This window comes from Elephas maximus, chromosome 11, assembly GCF_024166365.1.
Source record: "Elephas maximus indicus isolate mEleMax1 chromosome 11, mEleMax1 primary haplotype, whole genome shotgun sequence".
NCBI lineage: Eukaryota > Metazoa > Chordata > Mammalia > Proboscidea > Elephantidae > Elephas > Elephas maximus.
In genome coordinates, this window is record NC_064829.1 from 50004197 (window position 1) to 50022403 (window position 18207).

Below are 18207 nucleotides of genomic sequence, written 5' to 3' on the forward strand. Positions count from 1 at the left end.
ATTAGATTTTACCCCTAAAAATAAATGGTAAAATGGGGAGAGGTAAAGTTGGCCAATAAAAACTCAGATAACTAAGATTTGGCAGGTGTGTCAGTTATTAATTTATTGCCTCTCAGCTCCAAATCCACTCTTTTTTGTCCTCCTTTGTGATACCAGAGCTGGGACATTGCAAACTACACTGTTTTTTGTCAGCCGGGCAATGGGAGCTAGATCTCAGTCTTAAAGGGCCCTCCTCTAAGATTCCAAGTTCCTCCATTTTTTACTTTTTCTTCATCCTTAGAGGTGGTTAGTTGCTTTCTGCAGTGGCTATCTCTGTTACACCCTAGACTTTTATTTTATCCCTTTCAGTCATTAAGTACCTTGACCTAATTGTCAAGTCTTCATATACAGTTTTCCTTGCTCAAACTACTGATGCGGTGATTGTCACAACAACCCATGGGTTGAATAATTGTTACCTCATTTTAATAATTATAAAATCGAGACTGAGATAAGTTAAATAACTTGCCTTAGAGTGTCACCCACCTGGGCCAGTGCTGTAGAACTGGAATTTGAACCTAGGTATATCTAACTTTAAGGTCCAATTGACATGCTTTAATAGAAGGCCATTGATATCAAGTCGATTCCGACTCATACCTACGCTACAGGACAGAGTAGAAAACTGTCCCATACAGTTTCCAAGGAGCAGCTGATGGATTTGAACTGCTGACCTTTTGGTTACCAGCCAAGCTCTTGACCATTGTGCCAACCTGGGGTTTGAGATAGAACACCATAGTAAAACCTCAGGGACCCATCACTGGCCATTGTGAACAATCAGAACGGGAAGAAGAAATCTGGAAGGTGAAGTCCTAAGGGTAGTCAGAGGGGTTGAGGGCAAACCCTGTCTATCTGTGAGCTTTGTCTGGATGCAGGCAGTAAGGAGAAAAGTGGCACACTGGCAGAAATTGCACAGAAAACATTCTGGAGGGGAGAAGCAGCCACATGTGAGAAATGAGCTTGAACTCCACAATGGCATCCACAAAGCCAAAGTGTCTTTTTAGCATACACCATCTCCCTAATAGGCAGGTGATTGCTTTGGTACCCTGGTGGAAAGGAGCCTTGAATTTGGGGTACCTTATTAAGATGTCGACAGACTCTGGAGAGTTCAGAGAGGAGCAGGGAGATGATTACAGGGTCTGGAGGGTTGATTTATGAGGCAAGATGGAAAGACTGGTGCTGTTACCGCTTGGATAAATGATAGCTAAGGGAGGCATAATGATATCTATAAATATTTGTAGGGCGGAAGCAGTGAGAAGAGAAGGGATTCATGTGATGGAATACAATACCCTCCGCTTCCCTTTACTGAACTGCCAGGAAAAACTTTCTGACAGCAGTGTCATCAGAACTGCAGAAAAATCAGCCACGGGGGAAAGGGTGAAAGTGACAGCCCAGGATCACTTAGACCAAGTGCCAGGAAAAATTGCAAAGTGTGTTGAAGGGCGTCCTCTGCCCTGATGGGAGAATGGAGTGGAGAGGCCCTCACAGAGACTGTGGACACTCCAGGTCCAGAACTGTGGACACTTCCTCTCCAGCCTTATCAGCCTCCTTCGCACCAGTCAAATATACTCACTCTGTCTTTGTTCAAAGCATGCTTCTACCTTAGAAAGCCCCCTACCAGTCTCAATCCACCCATTCTATGTCCACATTTAATGAGGGCCTCCTGTAGGCCAGACACTGAGCTAAGCAATGTGGATACCAAAGCCAGGTGAAAATCACTGTCCTCAAGCTGATGGTTGACTGGAGAGTCCATCAAGTAAGCGCATAAATAAATATAGGTAATGAGTGTAGTGATAGATACAGGTTCCGGGTACTTTAAGGAGCAAGAAGGTGAAGACCATAATCTACAGTGGGGAAGTGGATGATAATTCCTGAAATGTGGCAAAGCTGAACTTCACCTCAGCCCTGAAAACAGCAATGGTTAAAAAATCCACCTGTTTTGTGTTCTAAAAAATGACTTACTGCAAAGAACTACTCTTCTGCATACAACTTAGATAAGACTTGCTTTCCACTCTTTCTCCTGGCTTCCATAAGACTTCTGGATGACCTGTTTGTTTACCTCTGACATGGCCAAACACAGACCAAATTTCCCCTTTTGCTTGAACTTGATGAAAAGTCACACACATACCAGCCAAATCCCTGTTCTTTGTCTCATGAATGAGTAACTGAGATTAGAAACTGTCCCATGAGATTAGCTAATCACAGAGATAAACCTTTCCTGCTCAGCTCGCTGATTGAGACTTCCACTGATATAAAAAATAATCCTAATTGTAAATCACCACCTGTAACTTGCCTACTCTTACTTATCAAAGTCTAAGGGAAAACCACCCTGCAGAGACACTCTGATCTTCAGATTTCCCTATTACAATAGCCTGAATAAAATCAGTTTCCTTACTTGTTTAGTACATGTCTTTGTCAAAGGAATGTGAAGTGTGAATTGCAGTTAAGAAAGGTGAGGAAGTGCCATGCAGAATGGAGGTCCATGGAACAAGCACCGCTTACACAGTCCTGGAGCCAAGAAACAGTAGAACATGTTTTAGTGCAATTGACAGTACTACTGGTCATTATGGCTGAAGGGCCATGTCTGGGGAGAGAAGAGGAGTTTGACTGGAGAGGCATCATTTTATTAGAAGGCATGACCCTACCCAAGTATCTTTTCTGACTCAGTTTACTTTCTCTAAAAAAAAAAAAAGTGGGGAAAGAAATAATACCTACCTCATGAAGTCTTTTGTGAGAAGTAAATGAGTAAACTTGGGCAAATCTCCTGGCACATGAAATATGCTCAGTAACTAAGTGGTTTCCCCAGGAAGATGCTTTGCATCTGGTGGTAAAAAAATAAAACAATTGCCATCAAGTTGACACTGACTCATGTGTGTCAAAGTAGAACTGTGCTCCATAACGTTTTTAACAGCTGATTTTTAGGAAGCAGATTATCAGGCCCTTCATCCAAGGCACCTGTGGGTGAACTCGAACATCCAAACTTTTGGTTAGCAGCTGGGCTCGTTAACCTTTTGCAATACCCAAGGACTCCACATGGTGGGTAGACAAGAAATAAATCTTACATGGTTGGTTGGCTGATAGTCTTACCTCCAAACATCACCTCCAACATTCAACATATCCTGTTGCAAGTGAATTAGAAGCCAGCAAGGCTGACCTTGATACCTTACTGTGTGGGCTGTTGAGACTCCCACTCAGCGTGCTTCGCCGTGGTTCAAACTTCTCAGAATGCAAAAAAAATGCACCACATTTTACACAAGAACATAAACCTGCACTAAAACCTCAGAACTGGTGGGCCAGATTGTGTAACTTAAAGCTTTGGCAGGGTCACTGTGGTGTGCAGACCCACATGGCTCATGCTGGACACTGTGTGTGGACAGCAAGTCGACCCTGCTGTGGGGCCAGCCCTAGCCCCTCAGGTCACCACTTGTGGCAGCTGCAATTCGTATGGACAATTGGTTAAAACCAACCAAAGTCGTTGCTGTCGATTCAATTCCGACTCATAGCAACCTTATAGGACAGAATAGAACTGCTCCATAGGGTTTCCAAAGCTATCATCTTTACAGAAGCAGACTGCCACATCTTTCTCCCTCCGGGCAGCTGGTGGGTTTGAACCACTGACTTTCTGGTTAGCAGCCGAGTGGGTAACCATTGTGCCACAGGGCTTAGGAGGGCAGATTTCCCAAACCAACTGTATTCAGTGCAATATGTTTTTCATATGTTTAATGGAACAGAAATTTTTATTTTAACTGACATTTATGGGCATTACTAGTATTCTGCAGACGGAGCAGAAACCTGGTGGGTAGAGATAGCAGGTATAGGAATCATATTATTTTTATCATAAGATTAGGGCACTCTGTGTTTTCCTCCCCCAAGGCCTCTTTCTCCTCTCCCAGCCTAGAAAAACAAGAAATTATAGATGGCGGCTCCTGCTGTACAAAGCCCCAGCTCAGTTAACCCTTCCTCTGTTGCCATGCAGGCACCAGAGATCTCATTATATAATGCTAATGTATTGTTTTTCCACTGCCTGGCTTTGTGAGATCCACTTTCTTGGCGCCACAAACTCCAGCATCAGCCAAAGCAATAAAGAGAAGACAATTCTTCATTATCATCCCTGGAAGCTACTCAGCGGCCATGAGAGAAGTGTGGTTCGGGTTTGTTTGTGTTTCTTTATATATTCAGAAAGCATGTCCTAAAGTTGTGGTTACAGGGACTATCAGCATTATCTACTGTAATTCCACTCCCGCCCCCACCTTCACCCAGGACTTCGCTTTGAAAAGACTGGAGAGCTACAGAAATCAGAAACTTGAGAAGGAATATTGGGTCTTTGGCCACGGTTGTTCTCTCTTTCTTTCCCCTTTAATTTTCACCACATTCCTCTTAATATTCTATTCCTTGTGTTTTCCTTTCCCCACATCTCTGTCTCAACTGCTGTGTTTCTTCCGATGTGTAGAGAAAACTCTGGTTTTGGAATCAAAGTTTTAATCCTCACTGGTAACCTTACCAGGCTGTGTAAACACGGGTAAAACAATCAAGCAGAGCTGCAGTTTCCTCTTGTGTGGAAGTTGGCCTGAAGCCTTTCCGGCTCCTCCATAGATTATGGAAATAAAATTCCGCATACTTCCTGTGTGCCCTCTGCCTCCATAGCTTTAGAACCTGGTAGGGTGTAGAATAGAAACCTTTATTTTCTTACTTGGTCCCTGACAAAACAATGCAAAGTTATGTCCAAGTTTCTGGCAGTGGAAGCACTTTTGTTAATTGCATAATCGAATATGGACCTAAAGATTCAATTTCTAAGTAGTGTTTAACATCTGCACATCATTTGCCGAGCTTATATGCAGCTGGCTAAACACACTTAGCAGACCATTCTTCTGGACTTTGTGGATAAATGAATACTGTAGACCAAAAGAAACATGAACCAGTATTTGAGAAGCCAAAAGCAATCCCACAAGAATAGTTTCAGGCTTATAGCAAAATCTAGATAAACTTTCCCTATGACAAGGGTGGGCAAGGAAGCTTGGAAGATTAGGTTGGCATGAAAGATAAAGTCAAGTGGATAGTCCATCCTCCCACTTCTGCCCCCCGTCATATTTTGCTCTGTCTATTGTGGATTTCCATCAGGATTTGGAGTCATGCAATAAACTCCCTGGCTCAGAAAACTGCAGGAACGTAGCCTCAGTTCTTTGCAGCCTGGCTGTCATGCTCAAAACCGTACCTCTTGGAACTTGTGAGCGTATCACAGGTGCTGAGCAGGTGATCTTTAAAAATGGGGTTCCATCTGAATAATCTGTCAGGCTATGGATTACAAAAAGCTATTTCTGACTCCAGCCAGAATGAGTGATTACTTCGATAACAAATTAAAACAAGCTTGGAAATTGGAAATTACCAGAATTAAGCTATCTCCAATGAATGACTAAGCTCCCCTCCTTCAGTACATTTTCTTCTATATTAGCCATAAACACGAGCTCTTCATTAATAGAAATTGGTTCATTGCTACTGGCCACAGGGGGAATCTATTGGATGTGTGGCACTAACTTTCAACCTGATCAGGAAGACAGCTTGTTCTTAATGTGAGTGCTTTCTTGGGAACTTAAAAATTCTTCATGTCCCCTTTGGCTTCTTGCACATGAAGCCAATTGTAATGTTCAACTTTTAAATGTTGGAATATTTTCTCTGTATGGGATGTTTATGGCACCAAATAATTCCTGGATGATTACTGTTTTTAATAACCATCTAATCACCATATTAATCAGAAAAGTCCTTTTGGCTTGTAGAAGGCACCAAGGGACAGAGGTAAGAAACAAAGATATTTCTATTACAAAGCACTTGCACAAAACTTCTGAGTTTACTGTTCAGAAGATTACAAAAGTATTGTTAAATTACAAGCTCAATCCTTGGTGAAAAGAAGGTCTAGGCTCCCTGCTAACTGATTGTTCAAATCATTCAAAATGAAATCGGTGTTGTGTGACCTCCCTAATTCCTGTGTAACCTAAGACACATAATTGAATCACCCTTGGTTTTAAATTTATATGCTGACAACTGTTGTCATTTGGTGGAAACTTTATTCAGATATTTCTCTGTTACTGTATTATTTGTTTCCTGGCCCCCTGAACTGTATGCGATGACCTTGCACGGAGATGAATCAGAGGGGTTAATATTCCAAAAAAGCTGTGATTTTTCTTCTTATTTGTCCTAGCCTTACCAAACTTCCATTTCATCAGGTGACCTCTGCCATCTATTTATCTAGCAAATTTTGTCTGAATCACAATGGCCATTTTCCCTGCCTCCCTTCCCCCTTCCTCCATGAGGTGGTTTGTCGGGGAATGGGGGAGAAACAGAAATGGTAATGCTGCTTTATCTCTCCCTCACTTACTCTTTGGGAAAGTGTGTGTGTGTGTGTGTGTGTGTGTGTGTGTGTGTGTGTTTATTTGAGTGTCTAAAGGGATAATGAAAAATACCCGGTGACAGTTTTCCAAAGTAGTGGGTGTTTTATTAGTGAGATTGCACTGGTATTTTTTGTGTTTGATGAGATGATAATTTTTTTTGCTTCTCTTTCATACGGAGCTTGATGGACAGGTCCTTTTTTTAATGTACAAATAATCTTTATGACCCTTGTAAGCAGGTCTGATGATACTCAGCTGAGTAATGTACCAGAACTGAAATTTCCATCTACTTGATGTTTTGCACAGAGGTTTTGATGAAGTCACTGTCACCTGCTATTAACTTAATATCAAATCTTAATAGGGTCCCTTTCTTACCATCTCCACGCTGTTGGGGTCCAAATTAATTACTAAGTAAAAATTCTGCCACATAAATCCTCACTTCCCAGGGAGAGAAGAAAGTTTCTAACCTCATTTAAGAGCTCAGAGAGCAGCCTGTGAAAGATTTGCCTTTAAGACATGTCTGAGGAAGTCTGTGCTTCCATGGGGAAGCAGAGGTGCCTGCGAAGTGGGGCCACTTCCTCATGCCCAAGCCCCATATCTTCTTTTTCAGCATCGTTGTATTTATTCTGAAAAACCACTAGACTTGAGGTTCAAGGGGAGGGGAGGAAGGATAAATAGGGAGAATACAGGATATTTTGGGGGCATTGAAACTTCTGCATAATACTGTAGTGATGGACACATGCATTTGTGAAAATCCATAAGACGGCACAACACAAAGAGTGAACCCTAATGTAAACTAGGTACTTCAGTTAATATAACCATATTGGTTCATCAGGTGTAGCAAATATACCACTCCAATGCAAGGTGTTAATAATAGGGGAAACTGGGTGGGGGAGTGGCAAGAGAGGGGATTTATGGGAACTCTGCACTTTCTGCACAATTTTTCTGTGAATCTAAAACTGCTCTAAAAATAGTCTTTTTTTTTTTTTTTAATCACTAGATTTTTTACTTTGAACTGTAGAAGCAATGGATAGGAATAACAAATAATTCCCAGAAATAATCTACTCTCTAAGTTTCAAATGTATCAAATGGGGTATGTATAGGATGAGATGAGAAAAATCTCTTCCAATCTTGATAGACTATAAAAAAATTCTTTAACAAAGAAAAAAGGTAAGAATTTTTTAAGAACAATCCACTGAATAATCTTCTGACATTACCTAAAATTACACTATTAGACGTAAGCTTTTTATTAAAATGATAATATCCTATAAGGGGAGGGTAGGGGAGGAAGAGTATGAGAGGACAGAAGGAACTTAATCCCTATTAGGTACATATAACTTTGTGTGAATTCGTTTAGAATATCATTGATAATGAAGACATTCCTGGGGCCTTCAGGAGAACATGAGGTAGTGAGCTACCTTATAGACAAGAAGATGGTCGAGTGGGTGCCTAAATTACAATTCTGTCAGTGCAGGTCTCCAAGGACAATGGAAGAAAACTTGGAGAGGGCTAATATTACCAAAAAAAAAAAAAAAAAAAACATTGCCGTCGAGTTGATTTCTACTCATAGCAACCCTATAGGACAGAGTAGAACTGCCCAATAGGGTTTCTAAGGAGCACCTGGTGGATTTGAACTGCTGACCTTTTGGTTAACAGTCATAGCTCTTAACCACTACACCATCAGGGTTTCCCGGGGGTAATACTAGGGTCTACAAATTGGAAAATTATGCAAAGAGAGAGATAATAATGAAAAGTTTAGAGACACTTAAACATCCTATTAACATGTAGAAAAATGAACTTTAATTTCTTATCAGACACTAACAAAACAAACAGGTTACTTTCTCGTAAAATCTAAAACTACTATTTTGAAGCTTCTTCTAGATATCCTTGAATCTCTTTTACTGTTTCTGGTTTCAAGGTGCTTTTGCTTTCAACAACTCACATCTGCACTCTTTGGCTGGATTTCTGTCCTTGGATACTGGAGCCGCTTTGCTTCCTTAGGCAAAGGGCAGGAAGTGCCTAAAAGTTTGTGTTCCCCAGGCCTTTAGCCAACAACTGACCTCTAGGCCTAAAGGAGATGTATCTACCTGCAGTTTTAGATGAGAACTTAAATTCATTGTGGCCCAAGTCAAGTACATCACCATGTTCCTACAATCACTACAATTTCTGCTATGATTGCAACATGCTTAAGGGGGATTAAACAGTTAGTAAATTGAGTAACTAGAACCAGAATTTGTAACTTTGATTTTGATTAACTACTTTTCTACAAAGCCAGAGGTTCTTCCTTCAGGATATCTTTCAGATTTCTCCCTTTTGTTCTATTTGTTCCATTCAAACTTGGTTTAGGCCCTTACTATCCTTTCTGTGTTCATAGCAGTCATGTTCTAAATGCCTACTCGGCCTCTATTTCTCCTTGTTTGATGCCTGCATGCTCCTGCCAGATTCAGATCCCTAAATCACATTATCTCTCTCACTTCCCTGGGTCAGGATACTCAGACATTTCTAATTTTAATGCCTACCCTTTCCTTACCAAACCTACCCCAATACCTGGCCCACAGTGGGCATTCTCTAAATCTTTGTTGAAAATATTAAATAAATAGTACTGAACTGAGTAGATACAAGTTCAAAGCATTCAAGTTACTTGCTAGTACTCTTTATGCCTCAATTTCCTCATCTGTCAAGTTAAACAATAATACCTGCTTTCCCAGGTTTTTAGGGAGATTAAATTAAATAAGATAATGAATGTATATAGCATATAAAAAATATGGTATGTATTAAATAAAAAGTTGGTATTTGTAACTCTGATAGATACAGTCAAACTGGGCTACTTGCTAGTAACCTTAGAGTTTGTTTTTGTTTTTTTTTTATTCTTCTCTGTAATTTCATTTAAGACATACCCCATCTAAAAGGCCCTCTTTCTTACCCTGGCCTATCAGAACACCATGCCTCATGCAAGATGTAACTCTCTCAGTGTTGCTCCTCTGATGCCTACCTTACTCACCATTGAAAGTGACCTCCTTGAATACTGCAGCTCCTGGCAGGGCCCTCGACTGCCCTACCTGAGAGTTAGTGGAGCATATATGACTCATTTCTCCTAAGAGCAGGAGGTGTACACCTTACAAGGTAGGATCCACATCTTGCACTATTGCCTCACCAAGGCCACATATAGTTCATTGCAGGCAACAAACTCTTAATGATTGGTTTTTAAATGTACCGAGAGTTGGAATTAAAAAATAAAGAAGTATGTAAAAATTCCCTTATACCTAAAAAAAGAAAAATTAAATCATTTTTTCAATATAAAGTGTTTATCAATTGTAATTTGTGTTTAGGATCTGTGGGCTAGTATATAAACAAAATAGCTTTAGTCCATTACCTAAAGGTCATGTGTGTGAGGAAATCCCCTTCACCCTCTTCTAGATGGGCTCGATGTTCGGAATGAGGGTAGATTGCTAAACTACTACTTACAGTTAGCGATGAGTGTTGGCCAAGTGACTGGGTTCTAGTCAACATAATGTGCTCAGAGTGATGAAACCCCCTCCAGATCTTGATGTGAAATCCAGCCAATGCAATCCCTTAACTTTGTTTCCCTCCACAGGGACCTTGGCATCTTTGCCATCAAGAAGATGGCAGAATCTTGAGATGGAAGGATCCTGGACCCCAACTCAATGCTGGAAGACGGTCTGTAAGGAAAATTTCCTGGATTTGCATTGGACTCTGAAGTAAAAGGGAAATAATCTTCCATTGTGTTAAGCCCATGAGATATTGGGTTTATTTCGTTACCCAAGCATGTGCAAGGTCTTCCTATTTGTGAGCCAGCAATGCTTACTCCTACCATGCCAGCCCCTAGCACGATGCTGTGCATATAGCTAATGTTCAGTGCTTATTAAATTAAATAGAAACAAAAATACACATTATCAGCTGATTTTCATGAATAAAAAAGGATCCAGCCATTCTTGATTATTAGTGCACAATAACTATACAAATAATGTAAGAAATAAACATCAAGGAAGAAAATGGTGATTATGTTTAATATCTCAAAATAATTATTCTTAACAGCTATGTGTTGAATTATTCAATTATAACAAAGTGAATAGGAAACAATAATTAGTTCAGACATTTGCAGAAAATACTCATCACAACCCCCAAAATTGCTTTGATTTATGTAAACCATTAAGTAAATGGTTGAAATGTATAAGCTGTACTCTTTATAACAAATTTATTGTTTTCTTATTTAATGCAGTGAAAATATCTGGGTAGCTGTTTATTTCCTTCAAATGGTGGAAAATATTAGTCTACAATTTTAGCAAATGGGTCAGAGCAATAGAAGCCAGGCTTGCTGGAGTTTGTGATATCCACAGCTCTCAAAACTATGTTCATAGAAATTGCTTCTTCAACAACTCTGGTTTTCAGTGTCAGGTTCCAGTGGCCCCATCCTGCTGCATCAGTCAAGGTGAGCTCCCTAAACATAACAAAACCTGACACAGTGACATGTTACAAGTCAGCAGACACCACGGTTCAGAAATTATTAAAGTAACTTTCAGAGACATACCTTCTCCACCCTACTGGCCTCCACAACTGCCAGTTTTATCTTGGCAGAATGTTTCAGCTTCTTTCCCCAAGGCCCACTGCTGAGGATTCAAGAATCAGTTGTAGTACACCCAACTGAGCTCATTCTGAGTTACCACATTGAATGTCCTTCCACTCAACCCATGTCGGTGACTTCTCATTCTATCCATATTCCAACATCCAGTTCATTATAGTGATGTAATGAGGTGGCGAATTTTGTCAGTGGGTTCCTTCCAGATTCTCTGTAAACTTTTCTGCTCTGTCTCTGGCATACTATTGAGTCAATCCTCAGCGCCACTTATCCCAACCCTCCAATACTACGCCTAGGCTCCAATCAGTGTTGTAGCTCCCCCTCCAGTGAAATGTCCAACACTGACCCTTCCCCACAGAATGTGGGTCTTCTATCACTCTTCAGACCTCCAGACAATCCCCTGACAAACCCAAATGGAGGCAACCATAAGCCCCAAAGTCTTCCTGTGTTTTCTCCACTCAGTCCCTACCTCCAACTGCTGTCCCACAAGATACTTGGTGGTTTTCATGTAAATGACATGAGACAAGAAACAAGTACTGAAATTATCCCAAAGAGTGACTATTGATAATATTTAAAGGCACATAAATTATTTTAGCACAGAAAATAAAAGTGACGTTATATCAACAGCAATGTGCAACATTATTGATTCCAAGAGCTAGAGAGGATAAAAAAGTGACTGTTTTCCAGAACTTACAAAAAAAAATCTCCGCGTGCAGTGGAGTATCTTCAGTCTGGGCAATTAGCCTGGGAGATTATTTTCAATTGGCACAACACATACATAAAGCCCCAAGGTGGCCTCAGATTTGTTTTATTGTGCTTGCCATGTGTACTGATGTCCGGAGCACACGTTTCCTCTTTTTATATTTATAAATCATATCTAGATGCTGTTATATGAGTGCAATCTGTAATTATAAAGCATTTAAAATGATGAGATGAAATACAGATAAGAAGGAAGAAAGGGAGGGGGAAGGAGGGAGAGAGAATGAAAGTTAAAAACAGAACAAAAGGAAGGAAGGAGGAAAGAAAGAAGCCTTTTCTATTTTTCCCACTCCTAGTGGATTGTTTTTTTTTTTTTTTTTTTTTTTTTTTTTTAGTGGATTGTTTTACATTCTCCCTGCGGGGCAGGTATCTGGTTTTGGTAACTACTACTCTAAGAAAAGTGTGGTAAGCTGTAGGTGTGACATTAAAAGGGGGAATGACTTCACTAGGGTCATTCAACAAGGAAGAGGCACAGGTGAACATGGCCCTAAAATCTTATTTCTGAATTCCTACTACAATGCAGAGGAAAAATTTTCTCTGCCGGCAGGAACATGCGTTATTTGTGCCGGAATCAACAGGATGATAATGGGCATGGGCTTGGCTTGTATTCCTGGGAGACAGTGCACACTGCTGAGGACGCCCTGGGTAGTTCTCTCACTATCTTGTCATAAAGCAACCTCTGGCTGCTCAGCATTTTCCAATTGTCTTTGCCCCCTTGCTTTCTTGCTTTAATTCTTCCACTTCGAATTGCTTTTTGGGGGATCCTGCCTCCAGTTCTTTGCAAGACTTCCTTCTTGTGGATCCATCTTCGAGATCCTTCTACAGGAGGATGTGGAGGTCCTGGTAGGGACAGAGGATCCAGGTGCCTTGGCATTTTGCTTCCATATAGTAGGCACCTAGTGAAACCAGCTAAAGGGCATCGTGAGCTGTCCTTGACTCTCCAGAGCACAAATAGCATTTATCTCTGGGCAGCGGGCAGCGCCAACGCGGGTTTTTGTCAACCTGTCAATTTTTTTTTTCCTTAAACAGAAAGCAGAGTTCAGTAAATAAAGATAAATGATTGTGCTCCTTCTCTGCAGACCCTGGAGCTAAACTGAACAGGCCTCTTATGGTTTGGCCCTGCTTCATTGACTGTTCAGACAGCCCAGTAATACGACAGATGTACCCAGCCGTTCCCTCTTCCCCACTGTCCATTAGATTATGTTCATTTTGTCTGAGATGCCATTAGAAGTCTCAAGGTCAAAGGAGTCACAGGGAAGAAAAGAGGATGACTAATTTTTCCCTGCAGCCCTTCATTGCCCGAGGAGCCTCGAGACAGGTGGGTCCTGCTTTGTGAGGAGCACAAAAAGGGGGCTCTGTGCCATTTACTGGAAATAAAATGCAGGTGTGCAATTAGCCCAGACATGCTTCTGGCAACCAGTGTAGCCCAGCACGGGAAGTTTTATTAGACTCAGGGGAAAATATTATTTGGGATATTTTCCTAAATGACAAATGAAATATTTGCCCACAACAACATGTTGAAGAAGAGTTTGTGGAGCAGAGGAGGCTTACATTTCTTTTAGTCTTTTTTTTTTTTTTTTTTAAGAAAGGTAATAGGATTTGGGTCCCAAATATTGTTTCCCTTGGGATTTCTTACGGACATCATGCAAATAAGGAATTTGTCCCTGCTTAGCAGCTGTGATTATGCATGTAATGGTCCTTGAATTTATGTAGTGCATTACTCCGAGCTCAAAGCACTTAACACACATGGCCACATCATTAACACTTAGAATCACAGGATGTAAGAACTGGAAAAGACTGAGGATCACCTGCCCTGCTCCTTCATTGACAGAGATATGCAGCCCTAGCATACGGGCCCTCCACTTGCTTCACGCATGTGAGGTGGATTAACTTTCTAGGTGGGGCAGGGGTTGCATTTTCTCCACCTCTAACCTCCCCCAACCCACATCTAGCATAAGCCTGGGCATAGAGGAAGCGAGATCAGCCATGCCATCTGCTGGTAGTTAGAATCATGGAATCTTAGAGTCAGGAAGTTTAGAAACTTAAAGACCACCTAATCTCCCCAAAAATCTAAGAGTTCTGCCCAAACGTCTCAAAAGAAGAGGCACAAAGTGGAATTATGCAAGGGGGCTCCAGGTCTCATCACTATCTCAACCAAAGCCACTCATTCAATTTTTAAATAGTTTGTGAGATTATACGTTACAGGATTTTTGTTTAGAGAAAGGTTTTCCACTGCTTAAAAAAAAAAAGATTTAGGGAAACCCTCTAATAGCATCCCAGGAAGATTGTCATCTATCTTTCCCTAGAGGGAATCTTGGGACAACAACAGGATATAATCTCTCCCCCAAAACACCTGGTTGAGTTAGGGCTGCATAAGACAAAGGAGTGGCAGATCAGTGCACAGTGGCCACATGCAAGTGTGCGATGCTTTTGTTTCTATCTAATTCCATTTAACAAGTATTTATTGAGCATCTGTTCTGGTTATCACTGTTCTGGACTAGAGTCTGTGTGGAATACCAGAGACAAAACATTTATGATCCTTCACATCTATTTGAGCAGAGAAGATTCATAAATAGATGAATAACTATTCATTTAAGAATATACATCCCGGATCCGGGGCCAAGATGGCGGACTAGGTGGACGCTACCGCGGATCCCTCTTGCAACAAAGACTCGGAAAAACAAGGGAATCGATCACATACATAACAATCTACGAACTCTGAACAACAAGCACAGACTTAGAGACGGAAAATGAACAAATACGGGCAGACAGCGACTGTTTTCAGAACTAGGAGCCAGCGCACCAGCTGACTACTTGGAAAATCTAGTTTCCCAGTGATGGCTCGGAGACAGCAGTCCATATCAAACCACATAAAGAAACAGACCATGACAGCTTCTCCAACCCCCCAAACAAAAGAATCAAAATCTTTCCCAAATGAAGATACAATCCTGGAATTATCAGATACAGAATATAAAAAACTAATTTACAGAATGCTTAAAGATATCACAAATGAAATTAGGATAAATGCAGAAAAAGCCAAGGAACACACTGATAAAACTGTTGAAGAACTCAAAAAGATTATTCAAGAACATAGTGGAAAAATTAACAAGTTGCAAGAATCCATAGAGAGACAGCATGTAGAAATCCAAAAGATTAACAATAAAATTACAGAATTTGACAATGCAATAGAAAGTCAGAGGAGCAGACTCGAGCAATTAGAATGTAGACTGGGACTTCTGGAGGACCAGGGAAACAACACCAACATAGCTGAAAAAAAATCAGATAAAAGAATTAAAAAAAATGAAGAAACCCTAAGAATCATGTGGGACTCTATCAAGAAGGATAACTTGCGAGTGATTGGAGTCCCAGAAGAGGGAGGGGGGACAGAAAACACAGAGAAAATAGTTGAAGAACTCCTGACACAAAACTTCCCTGACATCATGAAAGACGAAAGGATATCTATCCAAGATGCTCATCGAACCCCATTTAAGATTGATCCAAAAAGAAAAACACCAAGACATATCATCATCAAACTTGCCAAAACCAAAGACAAACAGAAAATTTTAAAAGCAGCCAGGGAGAAAAGAAAGGTTTCCTTCAAGGGAGAATCAATAAGAATCAGTTCAGACTACTCAGCAGAAACCATGCAGGCAAGAAGGGAATGGGACGACATATACAGAGCACTGAACGAGAAAAACTGCCAACTAAGGATCATATATCCAGCAAAACTCTCTCTGAAATATGAAGGAGAAATTAAGATATTTACAGATAAACACAAGTTTAGAGAATTTGCAAAAACTAAACCAAGACTGCAAGAAATGCTAAAGGAGATTGTTTGGCCGGATGACCAATAATATCAGCTACCAGCACAATACAAGGTCACAAAACAGAACGTCCTGATATCAACGCAACTCAAACAGGGAAAGCACAAAAACAAACAAATTAAGAGTAATTCTAAAAAATAAATAAATAAACAAAATAATACACACAACAGGAAATCATGGAAATCAATAGATAAACGATCAAAATAATCAAAAAGAGGGACTAAATATAGGAGGCATTGAACTGCCAGATGGAGAGTGATACAAGGCGAAATAGAAGGATACAAGTTAGGTTTTTACTTAGAAAAATAGGGGTAAATAAAAAGGTAACCACAAAAAGGAATATCAATTCCATAACTCAAGAAAAACGTAACGACTCAATAAACACAAAGTTAAACATTATGAAAATGAGGATCTCACAAGCTACTAAGAAAAACGTCTCAGCACAAAAAAACATGTGGAAAAATGAAATGGCCAACAACACACATGAAAAGGCATCAAAATGACAGCACTAAAAACTTACTTATCTATAATTACGCTGAATGTAAATGGACTAAATGCACCAATAAAGAGACAGAGAGTCACGGACTGGATAAAAAAACACGATCCATCTATATGCTGCCTACAAGAGACACACCTTAGACCTAGAGACACAAACTAAAACTCAAAGGATGGAAAAAAATATATCAAGCAAACAATAAGCAAAAAAGAAGAGGAGTAGCAATATTAATTTCTGACAAAATAGACTTTAGACTTAAATCCACCACAAAGGATAAAGAAGGACACTGTATAATGATAAAAGGGACAATTGATCAGGAGGACATAACCATATTAAATATTTACGCACCTAATGACAGGGCTGCAAGATACATAAATCAAATTTTAACAGAATTGAAAAGTGAGATAGACACCTCCACATATATAGTAGGAGACTTCAACACACCACTTTCGGAGAAGGACAGGACATCCAGTAAGAAGCTCAATAGAGACACAGAAGACCTACTTACAACAATCAACCAACTTGACCTCATTGACTTATACAGAACTCTCCACCCAACTGCTGCAAAATATACTTTTTTTTCTAGCGCACATGGAACATTCTCTAGAATAGACACATATTAGGGCATAAAACAAATCTTTCCAGAATCCAAAACATCGAAATATTACAAAGCATCTTCTCAGACCACAAGGCAATGAAGCTAGAAATCAATAACAGAAAAACTAGGGAAAAGAAATCAAATACTTGGAAAATGAACAGTACCCTCCTGAAAAAAGACTGGGTTATAGAAGACATCAAGGAGGGAATAAGGAAATTCTTAGAAAGCAACGAGAATGAAAATACTTCCTATCAAAACCTCTGGGACACAGCAAAAGCAGTGCTCAGAGGCCAATTTATATCAATAAATGCACACATACAAAAAGAAGAAAGAGCCAAAATCAGAGAACTGTCCTGACAACTTGAACAAATAGAAAGTGAGCAACAAAAGAATCCATCAGGCACCCGAAGAAAACAAATAATAAAAATTAGAGCTGAACTAAATGAATTAGAGAACAGAAAAACAATTGAAAGAATTAACAAAGCCAAAAGCTGGTTCTTTGAAAAAATTAACAAAATTGATAAACCATTGGCTAGACTGACTAAAGAAAAACAGGGAAGGAAACTAATAACCCGAATAAGAAACGAGAAGGACCACATCACAACAGAACCAAATGAAATCAAAAGAATCATATCAGATTACTACATAAAATTGTACTCTAACAAATTTGAAAACCTAGAAGAAATGGATAAATTCTTAGAACAATACTACTTACCTAAACTAACACATTCAGAAGTAGAACAACTAAATAGACCCATAACAAAAAAAGAGATTGAAACGGTAATCAAAAAACTCCCAACAAAAAAAAGTCCTGTTCCAGATGGCTTCACTGCAGAGTTCTACCAAACCTTCAGAGAAGACTTAACACCATTACTATTGAAGGTATTTCAAAGTATAGAAAAAGACGGAATACTACCCAACTCATTCTATGAAGCTACCATCTCCCTGATACCAAAACCAGGTAAAGACATTACAAAAAAAGAAAATTTTAGACCTATATCCCTCATGAACATAGATGCAAAAATCCTTAACAAAATTCTAGCCAATAGAATCCAACAACACATCAAAAAAATAATACACCCTGATCAAGTAGGATTTATACCAGGTATGCAAGGCTGGTTTAATATCAGAAAAACCATTAATGTAATCCATCACATAAATAAAACAAAAGATAAAAACCACATGATCTTATCAATAGATGCAGAAAAGGCATTTGACAAAGTTCAACACCCATTTATGATAAAAACTCTAACCAAAATAGGAATTGAAGGAAAATTCCTCAACATAATAAAGGGCATATATGCAAAGCCAACAGCCAATATCACTCTAAATGGAGAGAACCTGAAAGCATTTCCCTTGAGAACGGGAACCAGACAAGGATGCCCTTTATCACCGCTCTTATTCAACATCGTACTTGAAGTCCTAGCCAGGGCAATTAGGCTAGAAAAAGAAATAAAGGGTATCCAGATTGGTAAGGAGGAAGTAAAGCTATCACTATTTGCAGATAACATGATCGTATA